We start from the raw sequence: 20146 nt of genomic DNA, 5'->3' as shown, positions 1-20146 counted from the left end.
GGAAAGGGATATATGTATAATTATGGCTAACTCACATTGTTGTGTGATAGAAGCCAACACTAAGATTTTAAAAAGTAAAAAAAAAAAAAAAAAAAAAAACCAGCAAAACTCAGATACTCACTTTCAGTTCAGTTTAGTTCAGTTGCTCAGTCATGTCCAACTCTTTGCGACCCCGTGAATCGCAGCACACCAGGCCTCCCTGTCCATCACCAACTCCTGTAAGACCAAGTAAAAAAACAAAAACACAATGTTAAAAAGAATTTTAATAGCAAAATTAGACTTTATATGAACATGACAGTTATTTTTTGAAAGATTTGACCACTGAAGCACCAAATTATTTATATGAGGACAATAAACACAGCCTTTTTAAATCAGTTACCATGGATGATTTCTTTTTTATTTCTATCTGTTGAACTTGTATCTACTGAAAAACAATGACTCATTTGCCTGTTTCTCTGTTCTTCAGAATCTGGCCCCTTTATTTATTTACCAGCCAACATAAATCTTTAGGTCCTTAAAGAGCCATTTAATGGGACCCTCTTAGGAGCATACTCAGCTCTTAGCCCTCTGCTCATTATTTTCCCTAATATAGAGAAAGCAAAATATTTAGATTTGACCTTTTTTGACATGATATTGTAGAGCTTTGTTATATTAATAAAGAAATAATAAACACTCACTGAACTCTTATTCTGTGCGAAGAATTATGCTAAGTAATTTATACATAATGGCTCTTTTAATTAAAAGGAGAGGCTACATCAGAATATAAAGTTATTATTTTATTACAAGCTTTATTACATTTTTTTATTCTGTTAATAAATGTGCACTAGACATCAATAACCCATTTGTAGATAATATGAGATATGAACCAGAGAAACCATATTCACTAGGTAAATCAAAAAGCGCTCTTGACTCTAAGGAGAGTCATTTGTTGGGTAGAAAAGTAATTGGCCTTCGCTGGGCATAATCTATCAATTCTCCCAAAGAACTGGTTAATTGATGGAAATGTCAATCAATGCATTTGTCAATCTTTTGAATCAGCCATACTTAAAGGCATTAAACTCACATCAGCTTGCTATTTGTCCCTCTGCATCCATTTATCCATATTAAAAGGCAGGTACAAAGATAACATCATGAGAATCTATAATAAATGCTAAGAAGATTCACCTAATTAGAGCATTCAGTGTAATTTTACTTAATAAAATGGTATTTTTTACATGGTTACAGAGAGCACATATGTCTTTATAAGCCTGTATGCATATACAAGCTATATGACTATATGTATTTCATATGTTTTATATGTGATATGTGTATAACATGTAAATTTGTATGCATATATATATATATATATGTGATATCTATAGATAAATATATCCACATCTTACCTGTTACTTGGCTGGATGCCTTAGGATATACCTTAGTAAATAAACTTAAATATTTCTATTAATATTTATAACATAAATATATGTACTTTTTCTCAAAATACAACATAGAATTTGAAATAGTAATCAATTATTTAAATCAAAGAATACCTAGGATAGAAATGAAGGCCTATTAATTCATGTTCTTCCTGTGAGCAAAGTGGGAGAATGTTTTATGGGAGATAACTAGCTTTTATAATATCAAGCTGCCAACATGTATTGGAAAATGAGGATGCCTTTATTTAGGGTGGCAAATGTTCATCATAGTTCTCAGCCCAGGTGACTCACTCATGCTATTAAAAACTAGAAAAAGCCCCCAAGGTAAGGTCATTATCTGATGACAGGCACTTCTCATCTGATGTCCCCTTTATATGCAGAAGTTGAGGGAAAAGCAGAAATCTCCTCCTTGTGAGAAAATCAGCTCTCAGATAAAGTTTTCTTCCAAAGAAGTGACTTTTCCAAGCTACCTCGATCCAAACAACTGGCATGTGGTGCATTTTGAAGATGGATTGTCAGCTGTGCCCCCACAGCTGTGAGAGTCTGGCACACTAGCTCTGAAGCCAGCGAGCAGGAAGACAGATACTGTCATTTTGGGGGGAATGGATCACCCACAGATGTTTAGAGGAGGAGAAGTGTCTATGTCCTTTGGCAAGCTCGTCAAAATCAACCTCTTACACACAGGCACAGAAAGAACTGGAATCACTGCCTAGTCTGTCATCACATCACTCAGCATACTTTTAAACCACCCCCTCATTCATCCTTAAATGGAAAATAAATTACTTGAGATGAAATTCTTTGGCCCTGGAGCAGATGGTAGCATATACCTCCAACGTGAAGGAAACACAATACACCTGGATTTTTGAATCCCAAAGTTTCTAAAGAGCAACTTCCTGCTCTAGAAAGCCAAGACCTATTTTTTTCCACTAGAAGCATTCCAAACATAGAGTTAATGTTTGCTTATGAATACACTTTTGTTCTTTCTTTACCTTTCAGTAGCAGCATCTCTTTCTTCATATACTACCAGTGTCTTTGTATGTTTGAACTGACCAATGACATTAATGGTCAGGGGTCATTCTGACTAGCAGAAATGTGGTTTTGTAGAAACATGCCTCTTCGGTCCTTTCTGTTTGTGTTCTCTCTTCTTGCAAACATTTACTCTTCTGCTTTACCATAGCCCAAACACTACTACTCCGTTTTCAGCTCTACTATTCTTATACTTCCATTGCCATAGCTAACTGAGCTATTTCATAGGCTCATTAGAAACTTCAGAATAGAGAATCTGATTGGCTCAAGCCATCAGATTTAATAAGATAGCTTTCCCTATGTCAGTTGTCCTCCTCCAGTTCCAATCAGATGAAACCAAGGAAAGATAGTCATATACTACAAAAATGACTACAGAAGGCTATTTTATGAGTTTAAATAGGCAGCTTACAAATAAATAAAGTGAGTATTAGGTGAGTGAGTGAAGTTGCTCAGTCGTGTCCGACTCTTTGCGACCCCTGGACTGTAGCCTGCCAGGCTCCTCCATCCATGGGATTCTCCAGGCAAGAATACTGGAGTGGGTTGGAGTACTGGGTAGGCATCATAAAGGTGTCATTGTATGCTACTTTCTCAAGCTAAGTCAATAAATAGCAAGATGAGCAAAAACTGAAAAATCCAATGCTTTTTTTTTTTAGATTAAGGACAAAGTTGTCATTATTATATGTATATGATTTATTCATTCTTCATGTCTCTGATTTAAAAAAAATCTAGACACTGCTGCCTTTATGATTTAATCACTCAGAGTTTATGTACTTGTCAAAGTTCAGATAAATGTATTATATCTTAGATCCTCACACCTTGTACAATGCCTGACACAGAGCTTAATTAACATTTGAATAAATGAGTTAATAAAATTCCTGAAAGAATGTGTGGGGTTATATAGGCTTTGGACCATGATATCCTTAAAAAAAAAAAAAAACACTGGAAGAAAATTCTCTTATAAATGGAATTTACAGATATCACTTTTTTGTTATTATTTCATTCAGCACCAAGTATGTATTTTTTGTGTCTTCTGAATTCAACTGCTGTTCACTTTTAATTTATTTCAAAATAGAATCTGTGCTGCTCTTTCATTTTCAGTTTTTGAATTTGTGTTGTTGAAAGATGGATCATCTACACAATTGGATAATTAGAATTAGGAAGTTTTGACTTAAGTCTCCATTTAGATATCAATCAAGTGGAGATAAATATGATTTTGGTTTTCTTGTCATTTGGATCTGAACTTCCAAATTTGACCTGTTACTTCCAAAAGGCAACTGGTGATCTGGACTTCAATGAAGGCATTTAATTGAATTTTCAAGTGTGTTTGCATGAAGTTTTTCTGTAAATAATTATGACTTGGGCCTGTGTTGCCTGTTTTCCTATTCTATTTAAAAGTATTCCTTCATAGCTCAGTTGGTAATGAATCCACCTGCAATGCAGGAGACCCTGGTTTGATTCCTGTATTGGGAAGGTCAGCTGGAGAAGGGATAGTCTACCCACTCCAGTGTTCTTGGGCTTCTCCTGTAGCTTAGCTGGTAAAGAATCCACCTGCAATGTAGGAGACCTGGGTTCATTCCCTAGGTTGGGAAGATCCCATGAAGAAGGGAAAGGCTACCCACTTCAGTATTCTGGCCTGGAGAATTCCATGGACTGTATAGTCCATGGGGTTGCAAAGAGTCAGACACGACTGAGTGACTTTCACTTCACTTCACTTCACTTCATACATCAATGCTTTAAAGTGCTCAACTTGGACAAAAAGTTATAAGCAAAATAAATGAAGTGGAAACATCTTCCTATCAATGGAGACATTTGTTTCAAAACTGAAGCATTTATTGAGGACAATGCTCTCATCCAGGGATAAAATGATGACCAAAGGTGCTTTTTTTTATAAGCATAACTTTTCTTGGAAAATCTGATGTACAATGAAGAGAAGAATATTTCTGCTTTGAGAAATAAGCAGTTCATTAAACTAGCCTAAGAGTTAAATGCCACTTCCTACATGTTACTTCATGTATGTCATTCTTGTCACCTAAAGATGAGTTCCAACGTCTCTGATTGATGTGACTTTTCTTTATTTGGCCCCACTCTACATTTCCCACTTTTCATTATCCCACATTCCAAGCTCATTCAAGATCTGGGGCAGTATCCATTACCCTCTTCCTCATCCTTCTTTGAATCTCTTACTCTGATTTCAGTGCCCAGCTAAATGATCAAGTCTCAGTCCACCCCACCTCCTTCTTTTTCCTTTTCCAATAGATGACCAAGTGCCATTAATTCAGAGAAACCATAAAAGACCCACATATCAGTGAATCTTTTATTTTGAGAGTTAGGCCGTTTTTAGATGCAAACATGGGTTATGATTGAACAGTGGCATACTAGAAGAATTAGCCTTTTAAAATGGGCATGATCTGGAAAGGCAAGTTTCCCTTCTATATATCCCTCACCTTCATCACAAGCTATTTATTGCTTAGTATTTACGTCAGATAAGTTTTAACTGGTAATTGATGTAAACTAAAGGAATGCTTTAAAAAGTGATTGTTGTTCAGCCATTCAGTCATGTGCGACTCTTTGTGACCCCATGGTCTGCAGCACACCAGGCTTCCCTGTCCTTCATCATCTCCTAGAGCTTGCTCAAACTCATGTCCATTGAGTTGGTGATGCCATCCAATCATCTTATCCTCTGTTGTCCATCTCTCCTCCTGTCCTCAATTTTTCCCAGCATCAGGGTCTTTTCTAATAAGTTGGCTCTTCATATCAGGTGGCCAAAGTATCAGAGCTTCAACTTCAACATCAGTCCTTCCAAAGAATATTCAGGGTTGATTTCCTTTAGGATTGACTGGTTGGATCTCCTTGCAGTCCAAGGGACTCTCAAAAGTCTTCCCCAACACCACAGTTCAGAAGCATCAGTTCTTCAGTGCTCAGCCTTCTTTATGGTGTTTAGGCAAAAAAAGTGATTATTTCCCTTAAACTCATCACTATTGCTTATAATATCTTTGGCAAATATTAAGTGATCAATTATTAATACAGATAGGAATGCTTTAAGGGTGATCAATAAGGTTCTTCTAAAATAATTTTTTGTATCTGAAGTCCTCCGTTTAACAGGACCTTGGCTCAATTGTTTTGTCAATGTGACATATTGTTTACTATCATTCACTTGCTTGGAATTACCTCCTTATTCCATCCATCTATGCCAAATTCATCTAGTTCATCTGATCTTTCAAAGTCATCTGCAATTCTCATGCTTTCTTCGACCATTTTCTGGATTAATGACATTGCATATTGACTTTCTATAGTCCTTTTAAGCTGTACAAAAGTTTATTTGGAATTATTATTTTAACATTTTAGAACTAGAATGAATGTTAGAGATTTCTAGTCCCATTTTCTAGTCCCATACACAGGAAAAATTGAGACCTCTAGACTCCCTCCTCTTCTATGTTGTTTTGCAGAACTCAATTTTGTTAAAGTCATACCTTAGGGTTTACTTGGTGGCTCAGATGGTAAAGAATCCACCTGCAATGCAGAAGACCCAGGTTCAATCCCTGGGTCAGGAAGATCACCTGGGGAAGGGAATACATGAATATACGTGATAAAGTTGTAAAAACCTACATTCACACTCACACACAAATGGTTAAAAGTTAGATGCAAGAAATACAAATAAGATTGATAGGATAACATCAATCTGGATGTAATATTATACTCTAGTTTTGTAAGGTCTTATCTCTGGGGGGAAATGGGTAAAGTACGTGTGAGTTTACTGTTATCTCAAAATGTTATTTAATTAAAAATAATATTACCTGCTTTTAAAGCATTTGTTGTTCTTAGAAAATTTAAAATGTCATATGTGCTATGCACTATATTTCTATTGAAGAATGCTGCCTTGGGAAAATGATATATTTACCATCAGTAGTTATGCTGATGGTATATTTGTTAACATAGAACATCTTTCCTTTATTTTTACCACGTTGCACACTCTTTGAAGAGATATGTAATAATTTTCCTCCTTATAAACAAGTCACAGACTTCCCAAATGGCACAGTGGTAAAGAATCCACCTGTCAATGCAAGAGACACAGGATACGTGTGATCCATGCATTGGGAAAAACCTCTGGAGGAGGACATGGAAACCCACTCCACAATCTTGCCAGGGAAATCCCATGGGCAGAGAAGCCTGGAGGTCTAACCCATGGAGTTGCAAAGAGCCGGACATGACTGGGCACACGCATACCAACAAATATCAATGAATCACTATACAGTGTGTGGGGATATATTATTTTACTACTGCCAGTCCTTACCTTTTATGCCAATAAATCAATATTTTTTATTTTTATCCTAACAATTATAGAAAATGGGACCTTTAGTTCATTCTTAGACCTATACTTATAGGTATAGTCTTATACCTAAACTTCTCTACAGACCTTCTTATATTGTTTGCAATTTCAGAGCCTTCCTCCACTAAGAAGCCACATTTTGAGCCCATCTGGAAGGGTTCCTGGAATTTCAGAGGTACTCCATTCATCTTTCAATAAGAAAAATAACAGAGTGCTATACTGGGGAGGCATGAGTCTTTCTTTGTGAGCTGATATTTATTCAACATGATGTTATTCCTGCCCTCAAAACTTCCTTCTTGTTTTATTCTGAGGGTCCATCACCATAAGAAGCTAATTTCTATGGTACATAGATTTCAGTGGGGGATTCGCTGGTGTCTCAAATGGTAGGGAATCTGCTGACAATGCAGGAGAACCAGATTTGATCCCTGGGTCAGGAAGATCACCTGGAGAAGAGAATGGCTATCCACTCCAGTATTCTTGCCTGGAAAATTCCATGGACAGAGGAACCTGGTAGCTATAGTCCATGGGGTCACAAAGAGTTGGACACAACTGAGTGACTAACATTCTTATGCCTTAGTAAGCATTACTATGAACAAAGCTAGTGGAGATGATAGAATTCCAGCTGAGCTATTTCAAATTCCAAAAGATGATGCTTTTAAAAAGTGCTGTACTTAATATGACCCCAAATTTGGAAAACTCAGCAGTGGCCACAGGACTGGAAAAAAATCAGTTTTCATCCCAATCCCAAAGAAAGGCAATGCCAAAGATGTTCAAAATACTGCACAATTCCACTCATTTCACATGCTAGCAAGATAACGCTCAAAATCTTTGGGGCTAGGATCAGTAAGTAGTATGTGAGTCAAAAAATTCTGGATGTACAAGCAAGATTTAGAAAAGGCAGAGGAACCAGAGATCAAAGTTCCAAGATATGCTGGATCATAGAAAATGTAAGGGAATTCCAAAAAAACATCTAGTTTTGCTTTATTGACTACACTAAAACCCTTCATTGTGTAGATCACAACAAACTAGAATGTTTTTAAAGAGATGGGAATACCAGACCACCAGACCACTGCTGAGAAACCTGTATTCAGGACAAGAAGCAACAGTTAGAACTGGACCTGGAGCAACGGGCTGGTTCAAAATTGGAAAAGGAGTAAGTCGAGGCTGTATATTGTCACCTTACTTATTTAACTTATATTCAGAGTACATCACACAAAATGCTGGGCTGGATGACTCAGAAGCTGGAATCAAGATTCCTTGGAGAAATATCAACAGCCTAAGATATGCAGATGATATCACTTTAGAGGCAGAGAGTGAAGAGGAACTAAAGAGCCTTTTGATGAAAATGAAAGAGGACAGTGAAAAGCTGGCTTAAAACTCAACATTCAAAAAACAAAGATTATGGCATCTGGTCCCATCACTTCAAGGCAAATAGATAGGGAAAAAGTGTAAATAATGTCAGACTTTTTTGTTGGGCTCCAAAATCAATGTGCACAGTAACTGCAGCCATATTAAAAGACATTTGCTCCTTGGAAGAATAGCTAAGACAAATCTAGACAGGGTATTAAAAGGCAGAGACATCACTTTGCCAACAAAGATCTGTATGTCAGAACTATGTTTTTGTTTTTGTTTTTGTCTTTCAGTAGTTAGAGTGTGGTTGTGAGAGTTGGACCATAAAGAAGGCTGAGCACCAAACAATTCATGCTTTTGAACTGTGTTGCTAGAGAAGACTCTTGAGAGTCCCTTGGACAGCAAAGTAATTAAATCAGTCAGTCATAAAGGAAATCAACCCTGAATATTCATTGAAAGGAATGGTGCTAAAACTGAAACTCTAATCCTTTGGCTTCCTGATACAAAGAGCTAACTCATTGGAAAAAAAAACCCTAATGCTGGGAAAGAATGGGAGTAAGAGGAGAAGGGGATGACAGAGAATGAGATAGCTGGATGGTATCACTGGCTCAATGGACATGAGTTTGAGCAAACTCAAGGAGAGTGTTAAGGACAGGGAAGGCTGGCATTCTGCAGTTCATGGGGTCTCAAAGAGTCAGATGTGACTTAGGGAATGAACAGCGAACAAGAGACTTCAGTAGCCTTTCTCATTAGGTGGTTGTATGGCTCCTCATTATCTCCCAATATTATTCTTTTCAAATCCCCCATCTACTAAGGGCTTTGATTCTTTGACTTTTTCTCACAATATTCCCATTAGACTGAAACAGGTCTATATTGTCAAGTAAACTACTTTATCTCTCCTATTAAAAGAGGTTTTGGAAACTCTTTTATATTTTGGTTGAAATAGACTACTCCAACTATTTAATTACCCCTTAGGTATTATCCATATTTTTAACTATTCCTGAATGTTTAACAATTGCTTCCTCTCAGACCTGATATATTCCTGGAAGATAGCTCATGGTCAGCAAAAGTATTATTTTGAACAATGTCAAAGTAATGCAAAAATTCTGACTCATCACATTATTTCACTCTAACTGATGTTGGTTATTACTCACTGATATTCTTATCTTAAAGATAATTTAACCTTTTCTTTTTCTTTGTAAGAATTGTAAGGCAAAATGAAACAATATAACATAAAGCAAAATATATCAATACAACAATTAAACACCCTATGACAGAGAAAGGATAGCTACATTATATTTATATCAGTTAATAAGAGTCCAGGTTTATCAAATTTCAATTTGTATTAATTTTACAATAAAATAAGAATGACATAAATTAAAGTTCATGTTACCTTCAAAGGTATATTAAAAAAAAATCAAGGTGTATATAAAGTGTTAAAACTGTCTTGTCAGTCTTCTGACTTCTAAATGTTACTTGTATCCAACAACTGATTAACACAACCAGGCAGCAGGTGAATGTCAAGAAACCCCAAATAAGAGAAAAGAAAATACGGACAGGAGGACAGGGAGTAGAGTTGAATTCAATTATGAATTCAACATTCATAACTGTTGAATGCCAGTTCGTGAGCTAAGCATTTTAACTTTTTTTTTTCCCCCTCATTGAATCACCTCAATAACACCATGAAACAGTCAATGCTAAATTGGTTCAAAGATAAGAAATTAAGCCTCAGATTACCAACAAGGTCCAAAGAGCATTTATGCATTTGAACTCAATTTCTGCATGAATTCAAAAAATTGTACTTTATCTCTTCTACCACAGAGCCTCATGGGAATATCATTTTGAAGTTCAGTCTCCAGAGCATCTCTCTCTGTTCTGATTGTGAAAGAGCTGATAACAAGGTTAAACCCAGGCAACTGGAAGAAGTAATTACGCAACACATGAGACTGTGTTTTCTAGCAAACAGGTCTATCAGCAGAAAGAAGCTGAGAATGGTGATGTGTTCTGTCACCCCCTGCTTTTCCCATCCTGTTACTTACATTGATGGGTACTTTTTCCATCTCAACTAACGTTAACTCAGCAAAAAGGATATCAGCAAGCTCATCTCACTAAACAATGGAATCTAGAACTAGTCCTGTGAGTCACAGCATTCAGGTACTTTCCTGTCACAATGGCCCAAATATTTTGATTCAGTTTTACCCTTGTTTCCTTCATATCCTTCTATTATAAAAATAGATGTTCTGATATTTTGCTTAATTTTCATAAGCCCCTTGAACAAAGCCATTGTTTATACTTTCCATACTCATAACATAACTTAGGCATTACTATTGGTTTGGCTTTGGGCGTTATTTAGCATTTGGATTTTACTCTGGAATGAACTTTCTCATACATTAACACTTAATCTAATCAAGCAAAATTTGAACACTATTTAGTTACCTTTAAGGGGCCAAATCTATAACTAAACTAATCCCCCCGTTCATCATCCTGTGCAATTCAACAACTGTGTCTTCCCTTCCTTGCTCATGTGACTGAGGTCCTAACACACCACACAGTCAAGCCAAAAAAGAATAAGGCAGGGTCAAATGTGTCTGCTGGTAATATTATGTTTGAAAGGAAAAGAAGACTGACAATGGTTACCTATAAACCCATTTCAGGATCTCCTGATATAATACAGCAAATAGACTGTCATTGGCAAGACCACAGGTAATACTGTTATTTTATTTAATTTTTTTTTTTAGGTTTTAAGTGAATTAATCTTAAATGCTTTCAACTGAGAATTACTCAATAGTTCAATAGTGTTTTTCTCCCCTCAGATATTTAGGTAAAGATTTCAGCAAAGAGATGTGCATTGAATTTGTGAATGTAATGAGACTTTAGAATACAGATTTCAGTGAGACTGGACTTTTGAGGTGAAAACATTATCTCCAAGAAAACTACATGTGGTATTCCATAGAAATCTCATGGCTGCTTCATTCTTTAATTTTAATCCATTCAATTTTCCTTTTCTTTCAATATTTTGGTTACTGTATTTTAGTGCAGAACCAATAGCAGATATAGATATATAGATGTAGGTATAGATATGTAAGAGAAGATTTATTGTGGGAATTGGCTTACTCAGCTCCGGGGTCTGAGAAAGTCCCATGATATGCCCTCTGCACGCTAGAGAACCAGGAAAGTCAATAGTGTATAATTCAGTCAAGTTCAGCAGCCTGGGAATCAGGCTGTCAACAGTATAACTCTCAGTTGGAGATGAAAGGGTTAAGATTGTAAGTCCTGGAGTCCAATGTCCCAAGAACTGGGAGCTCTGATGTCTTAGAGCAGAAAAGGAATGATACCCCACCTAAAGAAGAGAAAGGTCTTCTACCATTCTGTTCTACTTGGCCCTCAACAGATTGGATAATTCCAATCCTATTGATGAGGGCAGATCTTTAACTCAGTCTGCTGATTCAAATACTCATCTCTTCCAAGAACACCCTCTCAGATGGATCTAGAAATAATATTTTGCCAGCTATCTGGTCATCCCTTAGCCCTGGAAAGTTGACACAAAGTTAACTATCATATTTTCTGCACTATTACATCCCAGCTTCTTTCTACTGCTTTGTCTCATCTCCTCTGTGCAATTTGCCTTTTCTCATCCTCCTTTGGCCTGCTTTCTGGCTCCCTTCTTTGTCTTAACCCCTGAGGTATGATAACACTGAGATCCTAGTTCATTCAGCTTATCTTTTTCCCAAATCTTCCTCCTTTTGTAAAACACAGCAAAGAATGACTGGAAGCAAAAGTACCTCCAGAACCTGAGTCTTCCTCTTCCCAGTCATTTGCACATTCAGTTGCTGGCTTCTTTGCCTGCATAATTTCCTCTTAGAAATAAAAACAGTTATAAACTTCTCAGGGTTGAGTTTCTTTTCTTCATTCATTGGAGACAGTCTTCCTATCCTGAACAAACAGTCTTCTTCCATGGCTCTGTAAAATGAATTATTTGATATGAGAATCCATAATGAATTTTTTTGGTCTTAATTAGACCATTAAACCAGAGGTTGAGATCATAACATGTCATCCTAATGATAGCCATTTAATCAAAATGCCCATTTGTTTTCATTACATCAAGTTTAGAAAGCAACGCCAAAGTGCTCTCCAGAGTGTTAATTGGTCTTTTAGGTTTCTTTCTTCTTCTTTTTTATTTTATTAATGTGGAGGTGAAGAATGTGCTGCAGTGGACAAAAAAAGAATGATTTCACTAGGTCACTCACTGGTTCTCCTCTGTCTGTCATTATCCTCTGTTCTTCAAAGTTCATCCTAAATGCCAATGTTTCCAAAAAATCTAGACAAGATTTGCCTGTGATCTTTCAGCATGCTGGCTAATCCCTGGATCTTCATTTATCTACCCACATGCAAAGGAAATAGTAAGGAAAACACTTCCTAAAGAACAAAATAAAAACAAATGAAAACAAACAAACAAACAACAAAAAAAAAAACCTTAGTGTATTTTGTTTAGAAATGGCAACAGATGACAGCAGGTATCACTAGCTTTCCCAGAGAGAAAAAGAAAGTCTGACAGAGTGTTTGAAAAATGAGTTTACACAAAGAGGTGAGCCTTGGTTAGCCTTATAAGACATGGCATGTGCTCTAAAACAGAGTTTCTCAAAGTTTGTCCCCAAACCAACAGCAGCAGCATCCCCTGAGGGCTTATTATAAAGCCCCACACCTGAACAGCTGAAGTAGAAACTCTAAAGATGGTTCCAGGAGATTCTGAATGCCTGCTGGAGTTTGAGAATGCTTAGAATAGAGTTAAACACTTCCCAAAACATATAGGGTAGGCAACTTCTGATGTGGCTATGAGTAATTGTCAATTCACGGTGTTCATACACTCATATAATCCTGTTCCTTTACATATTGACTGAATGTAGACACTTACTTAGAAAATAGAGTATGGCTGTAATTAGGATACATACATATATATATATATATATATATATATATATTTATGACTTATATATATATATGACTTTTATATTGCTAGTACTCTCTCCCTGGCATTTCTTGCTTGCCTGTCCTAAGGAAGCAAGCTGATGAGTGACGTGCAGTGAGAAACTAAGGGCAGGTTCTAAATAATAACCAACAAGGGACTGAAGCCCTTAGTCCACCAGTCTTGGAGGAAAGAATCCTGCCAGCAACAATATGAGTGTGCTTAGAAGAGGGCCCTTCCCAAAATGGCCTTCAGATGAGTCTGTAGACATATTAGACCTTGATTATAGCCTTGTACTTGATCCTAAAGCAGATGACCTGGCTATTTGGTTTCAAAATTCCTAACCCACAGAAATGGTGAAATAAAAAATTTGTGTTGTCTTAGTCAGCTCAATTGGAGAAGGCAATGGCACCCCACTCCAGTACTCTTGCCTGGAAAATTCCATGGACGGAGGAGCCTGGTGGGCTACAGTCCATGGGGTCTCGAAGAGTCGGACACGACTGAGTGACTTCACTTTCACTTTTCACTTTCATGCATTGGAGAAGGGAATGGCAACCCGCTGCAGCATTCTTGCCTGGAGAATCCCAGGGATGGAGGAGCCTGGTGGGCTGCGTCTGTGGGATTGCATAGAGTCAGACACGACTGACGCGACTTAGCAGCAGCAGGAGCAGCAGTTGGCTCAATTGTGAGCCAATTTGCTATACACCAGTAGATAATACAGACAGACACAAACACAGTTACACACTACTGTATACATTTTTTAAAAATTTATAGCATAATTAAGCTTCATATGTACTTAATGGGCACATATAGCATTGTACATTTGGCTTTTCAGAAGCTGTGGTAAAAATATTAGAAAATATTACCTACCCTTGAAGAGAAAACATTTCTAAGAAACATAAATTTTTCCTTACATAGCACACTTAGGATACAATACTTAGAAATAAACTGTAAAACACTAGATTTAACCAAGCTAAATCTCTAAAAGAAAATGACATAAACAGTGAAAAGAAGTTACGTGAAAGAAAACTGTTATCTGTTTATTAATAAATAATCATATGGAGAAATAGCTATGAGTCAATCATTTAATCTTTGTGCCAGTCTTGTTAAATATGTATCAATAATTCCATTTCCCAGATGAAAATGCAGTAAGTAGCTTAGACCAGAAAAAGAACCTACCCCCAAATTGATATACAACAGAGCCAGGTTTCAAATGCAGACTGTCAGACTCCAGAATGTGCACCCTTAACCACTGCAACATTTGACTCTATATTATAAAATTGGCATTTCTCTTGTTCCCACATGTGTGGCTATATATATATATGTGTGTGTGTGTGTGTGTGTGTGTGTGTATTTCTGGCAAAGACAGACACTTGGGATGTTTTTAAAAATAAGTTAAAGAATGAAACTAATTTCAGATGGACATAGAGAACAAATAAAGAGGAGTAATGTCTCTTTGCATATCTACCCAGATCTTCACCTGCCCACTTTTCACCTACATTTTATGTGATTTTTCTTTGTTAGGAAATACTTCTATCACCACACAACAGGACAAGTTACTCAACTCAAAGCTGTAATGCTTTGTTCTAAGCTGATATCCTCCAAATACAGCTGACCCTTGAACAACATAGTTTGAATTCCGCAGGTCCACTAGCCTGTGGATTTCTTGCCCTCAATATATACTATAGAACTACATGACCCTGGATTGGTTGAATCCCAAGAAGGCAGAACCAGGGATACAGAGGACTGGAGGGCCAACTATAAAGTCATAAGGAGACTTTTGGATGACCCTGGTGGAGAGTTGGTGTCCCTAACCCTCTACCCTTTTTCAAGGGTCAACTAGGTAATTTCATCCCTATGGTTCTCAGCATATTGGTCTACATTTGAATCATCTGGTGAACTTTTAAAATTACAAACACCTAGGCTCCACCCTTGGAGATACTCATTCCAAAGTTCAGAAGCAGGATCTGAGATCTAGAATTCTTTTTTAACTGAGACCCTAGGAGGTTTCTATGGACATCAGTTAAATTATTTTCTTTTTAACATAAGGAAAATATTTTAATTTACATAGAAAATTGTTTTAAACCCAAGACAAGGAAATATAAGCAAATCAAATAAATACACAAATCAAGCAGGAGAGGATTGTAATTCATACTGTTGTAGTCAATATTACACACAGATTTTTCAGGACCAAGTTACAGTTTCTTAGTGATTTCCACTGAGTTATAAAAATATACTTAAGATTAATTTGGGAAAATAAGATTGCAAGATTGAGAGAAAAGAGTCCAGTGTTAATGAGGGGTTGATTATACTTGGTATCACTTGCACTAATTGAAGTACACTGATCTTTGTTAGCTGGGTCAGCCAAGGGTCAAGAGAACAGGTGGTTGAGCACAATTTCATAAGCGCCTGTTTAATATTTGGCTCCGCAATTTCCCTAACGTTGATCAAAGTAGGGATATGATCATTACCCGAAGATTGTTTAGAGAGACAGCCTTGACTGATGAAAAAGGAGCTAATTAGAAACTCACCTTTCCAATCAGGAAAGTGATTAAGTTTAAAGAAGAATGGTGAGAAACAGAATGACCTGATAATTTTGGCCTCATGCCACTGTTCTTGTCCCTCCTACAACCAAACTTTTTTGTTCACTTTTCTTAATTTAATTATCCCTGACTCTATTAGAACACACACATTTGTTTTCTAGTCTCATTTTATTTTTCTCATCCTTTATTAACTGGATCTAACATTGTCACAAAATGTTTTAAAATTCAAATAGATCACATGCATTGCTTGTCCTTACCCACATGTAGATTGATCAACTTTAATAGCCTCAGTAGATTTGCACAAAATTTTCCTTGTGACTCAGCTGGTAAAGAATCCGCCTGCAACACGGGAGACCTGGATTCCATCCCTGGGTTGGGAAGATACCCTAGAGAAGGGAAAGGCTATCCACTCCAGTATTCTGGCCTAGCAAATTCCAAGGACTGTATAGTCCTTGGGGTCGCAAAGAGTCCCTCGTGACTAAGTGAATTTCACTTTCACTTTCCTTTATAGAACTCAGACAGCCTTAGTTGGCAACAGTATGCTTGCTATGCGCTCTCCCTAAATTACTCGCTAAGAACAAATGTGCCGTATGCATGCTAAGTTGCTTCAGTCATATTCAACTCTTTGCGAGTCCATGGACTGTAGCCTGCCAGGCTCCTCTGTTCATGGGGTTCTGCAGGCAAGAATATTGGAGTGGTTGCCATGGCTTCCTCCAGGGGATCTTCCAAACCCAGAAATCAAACTTGAGTCTCTTAGGTCTCCTGCATTGGCAGGCAGGTTCTTTACAGTGGCACCACATGGGAAGCCCTAAGTATAAATGCAGCAATGGGTAATGTGGTCGTGTTTTAGGGAACAAAACTTGTCCGATATAGATATTGGGAGAATTTAGATCTGGAATTAAATTTATAATGAAAACCAGTGAAACTATTTTAGTTTCAATAACTTCATAGGGAAGTATTTTGAGAATGAGATATTATGAAAGTATAGAGCACTGATACTTCAGCAAGAGTTTGAAAATTAAGTAAAATAATGAATGACTGAAGACTAAACTGAAGACTTGCATCTACCACTAGAATTAATGTATATTTTAAAATAAGCACTATACAATACATAATTTAAAGTAACAATATTTTTCTAAAGAAGTGGAATGCATCACAGAAATGGTAATGCTATTCTGCTTTCATCAGCTCCTGAATAAATTCTATTTTTTTTTCAAATGAAAAACAGCATGTTTATAGATATAGAGAACAGATTTGTGCTTGCTATAGGCACAGGATGAAATGGGTGCAGGGAGTCAAAAGGTACAAACTTCCAGTTGTAAAACAAATAATTCATGAGGATGCAATGAACAGTATGGCAAGTGTCCTTAATAATACTATATTGTATATCTGAAGTTGCTAAAAAAGGAAACCTTAAACATGTTTGTAATAAGAAAGAAAATTGTGACTAGGTATAGAGACAAATTTTAAACTTACTGTGATGATCATTTTACAATATATTTCACAATAATCAAATACTAAATCATTATGTTGTACACCTGAAACTAATGTAATGTATGTCAATTATATTGTTGTTCAATCTCCAAAATAATCATTATATTTATGAAAACTTTCTAGGCTATAAGCAAGATAACCTCTGAATAAAAGAGAAAAGTTATATTTTTAAGCTTTTTGATTGAAAATCACATGGTAGGTAAACCCCGCTAAGGGAAATTGGAATTAATAGATATTAATAAAAGCATAAAGAAGAAATCACAATCACCAGGGTTACATGCATAGACAAAGCTTCAGCATTTGGTATCCTATCTCAGGGGTGAAGGTTGGTGATCACTATAAAAATGTACAAACATAAATATAAACTATAAACATACCATTTTTTTTTCTTTTATTGCTCATACACCTAATTCAACCAATATTTATTGAGGACCAGCCAATGGGGCTACATAAGAGAAGGAAGGGCAAAAATCCTGCCCTCGCAGCACTTCCATTCCGGAAGATTAAAGGTAGTGAATTTTATGAGGATGGAACTATTTTCTTACAGATTCTATTTCTTACTCATCATGTAAGCAAACACTCAGAAGCATAGCAACCATCCTGGTGAAGGACATAAGTGGTCACCACAGTAGTAGATGAAGAAGATAGTTTAAGAGACCCTGACATTGGTCAAACTCCTTTTCATGAAGAAAATGTATATTTCTGATAAATGATGAGAAGATCATATAATCATTCAAATCCACTATAAGAAATTTTATCAGGTATGGAAGACCTTATATAGTTTTTGCATAACCATAGATGTAAATGAGTCACCATTTATGAAGGAGAAATTTTATTTGCTGCCAAAAAATCCTAAATTATATTCAATTAGCAAGCATTCTGTGGCATTGTATCATGTGGTTTAGATTGAAACGAAATGCTATTAGAAATATAAGTTGAATATAGTATGTTATCTCTTATATAGAAATAGTGTACATTTACTCTTTGGTTCAGTTTAGGCAAACTCATGGATCAATACTTTTATGTGTGTGAGGAGCTGTTAAAAAAGCCAGTGTGCCAGGCAGACAAATCTCATATATATACATATACACACACACACATATATATATATATACACACACATATAAAAGTTTTATTGGGGTATAGTTGATTTACAACGCTAGATTAGTTTCAGTTGTATAGCGAAGTGAATAAGTTATATTAATGTATATACGTATATCCACTCCTTTTTAGATTCTTGTCCCATAAAGGCAATTATAGAGTATTGAGTAGATTTCCCTGTGCTATGCAGTAGGTCCTTATTAGTTATTTATTTTAAATAGAGCAGTGCATATGTGTATGCATATCAATCCCACTCTCCCAATTTATTTCCTTCCTCACTTGACCCTGGGAACCATAAATTTGTTCTCTTCATCTATAACTCTATTTGTGTTTTGTAGAAAATTTCATGTGTAGCCGTTTCTTAGATTCTACATATATGTGATGTGAAAGTGAAAGTTGTTCAGTCATGTCCAACGCTTTTCGACCCAATGGACTATACAGTCAATGGAATTCTCTAGGCCAGAATACTGGAGTGGGTAGCCTTTCCCTTTTCCAGGGGATCTTCACAACCCAGGGATCGAACACAGTTCTCCCACATTGCAGGTGGATTCTTTACCAGCTGAAACATAAGGGAAGCTCAAGAATACTGGAGTGGGTAGTCTATTCCTTCTCCAGCAGATCTTCCCAACCCAGGAATCAAACCAGGGTCTCCTGCATTGTAGGCAGATTCTTTACCAACTGAGCTATCAGTGAAGCCCACATATATGTGATATCACATGATATTTGTCTTTCTCTGTCTGACTTACTTCACTCAGTAGCAAAATCTAGGTCCATCCATGTCATTGAAAATGGCATTATTTTGTTCTCTTTGTGGCTTAGTAATATTTACTGTATATATGCATCACATCATCTTTATCCATTCTTCTATGACCTCCTGGCTATTATAAATAATATTGCAATGAACATTGAGGTGCATATATCTTTTTGAATTCTGTTTTTTTCCTCCAAATATATGCCCAGGAATTAGACTGCTAGATCATACAGTAGCTCTATTTTTAGTTTTTTAAGGAAGCTTCATACTGTTCTCCATAGACTATACCAATTTACATTCCAACCAGCAATGTAGGGGAGTTCTGCTTTCTCCGCATCTTCTACATCATTTATTGTTTGTAGATTTTTTGATGATGGCCATTCTGACCAGTGTGAAATTATACCTCATGGTAGTTTTGATTTGCACTTCTCTAATGATTAGTGATGTTGAACATCTCTTCATGTGTTTTGCCATATATACATGGTCATCTGTATGTTTTCACTGTAGAAATATCTATTTAGATCTTCCACCCATTTTTTGATTAGGTTCTTTGTTTTTTTGATATTGAACTGTATGTGCTGCTTGTATATTTTGGAGATTAATTCTTTGTCAGTTGTTTCATTTGTAATTGTTTCCTCTCATTCTGAGGGTTGTCTTTTCATCTTGTTTATAGTTTTCTATGATATGTTTAAAAAAAAAGCTTTTGAGTTTAATTAGGTCATATTTATTTTTATTTCTATTTTTATTACCCTAGTTCAGTTCAGTTCAGTTCAGTCGCTCAGTCGTGTCCGACTCTTTGCGACCCCATGCATCGCAGCACGCCAGGCCTCCCTGTCCATTACCAATTCCCGGAGTTCACTCTAACTCACGTCCATTGAGTGAGTGATGCCATCCAGCCATCTCATCCTCTGTCGTCCCCTTCTCCTCCTGCCCCCAATCCCTCCCAGCATCAGAGTCTTTTCCAATGAGTCAACTCTTCACATGGGGTGGCCAAAGTACTGGAGTTTCAGCCTTAGCATCATTCCTTCCAAAGAAATCCCAGGGCTGATCTCCTTCAGAATGGACTGGTTGGATCTCCTTGCAGTCCAAGGGACTCTCAAGAGTCTTCTCCAACACTACACTTCAAAAGCATCAATTCTTCGGCACTCAGCTTTCTTCACAGTCCAAATCTCACAT

Source organism: Bison bison, unplaced genomic scaffold (assembly GCF_000754665.1).
Source record: "Bison bison bison isolate TAMUID 2011002044 unplaced genomic scaffold, Bison_UMD1.0 scf7180017864237, whole genome shotgun sequence".
NCBI lineage: Eukaryota > Metazoa > Chordata > Mammalia > Artiodactyla > Bovidae > Bison > Bison bison.
This window is presented reverse-complemented; position numbering follows the sequence as displayed.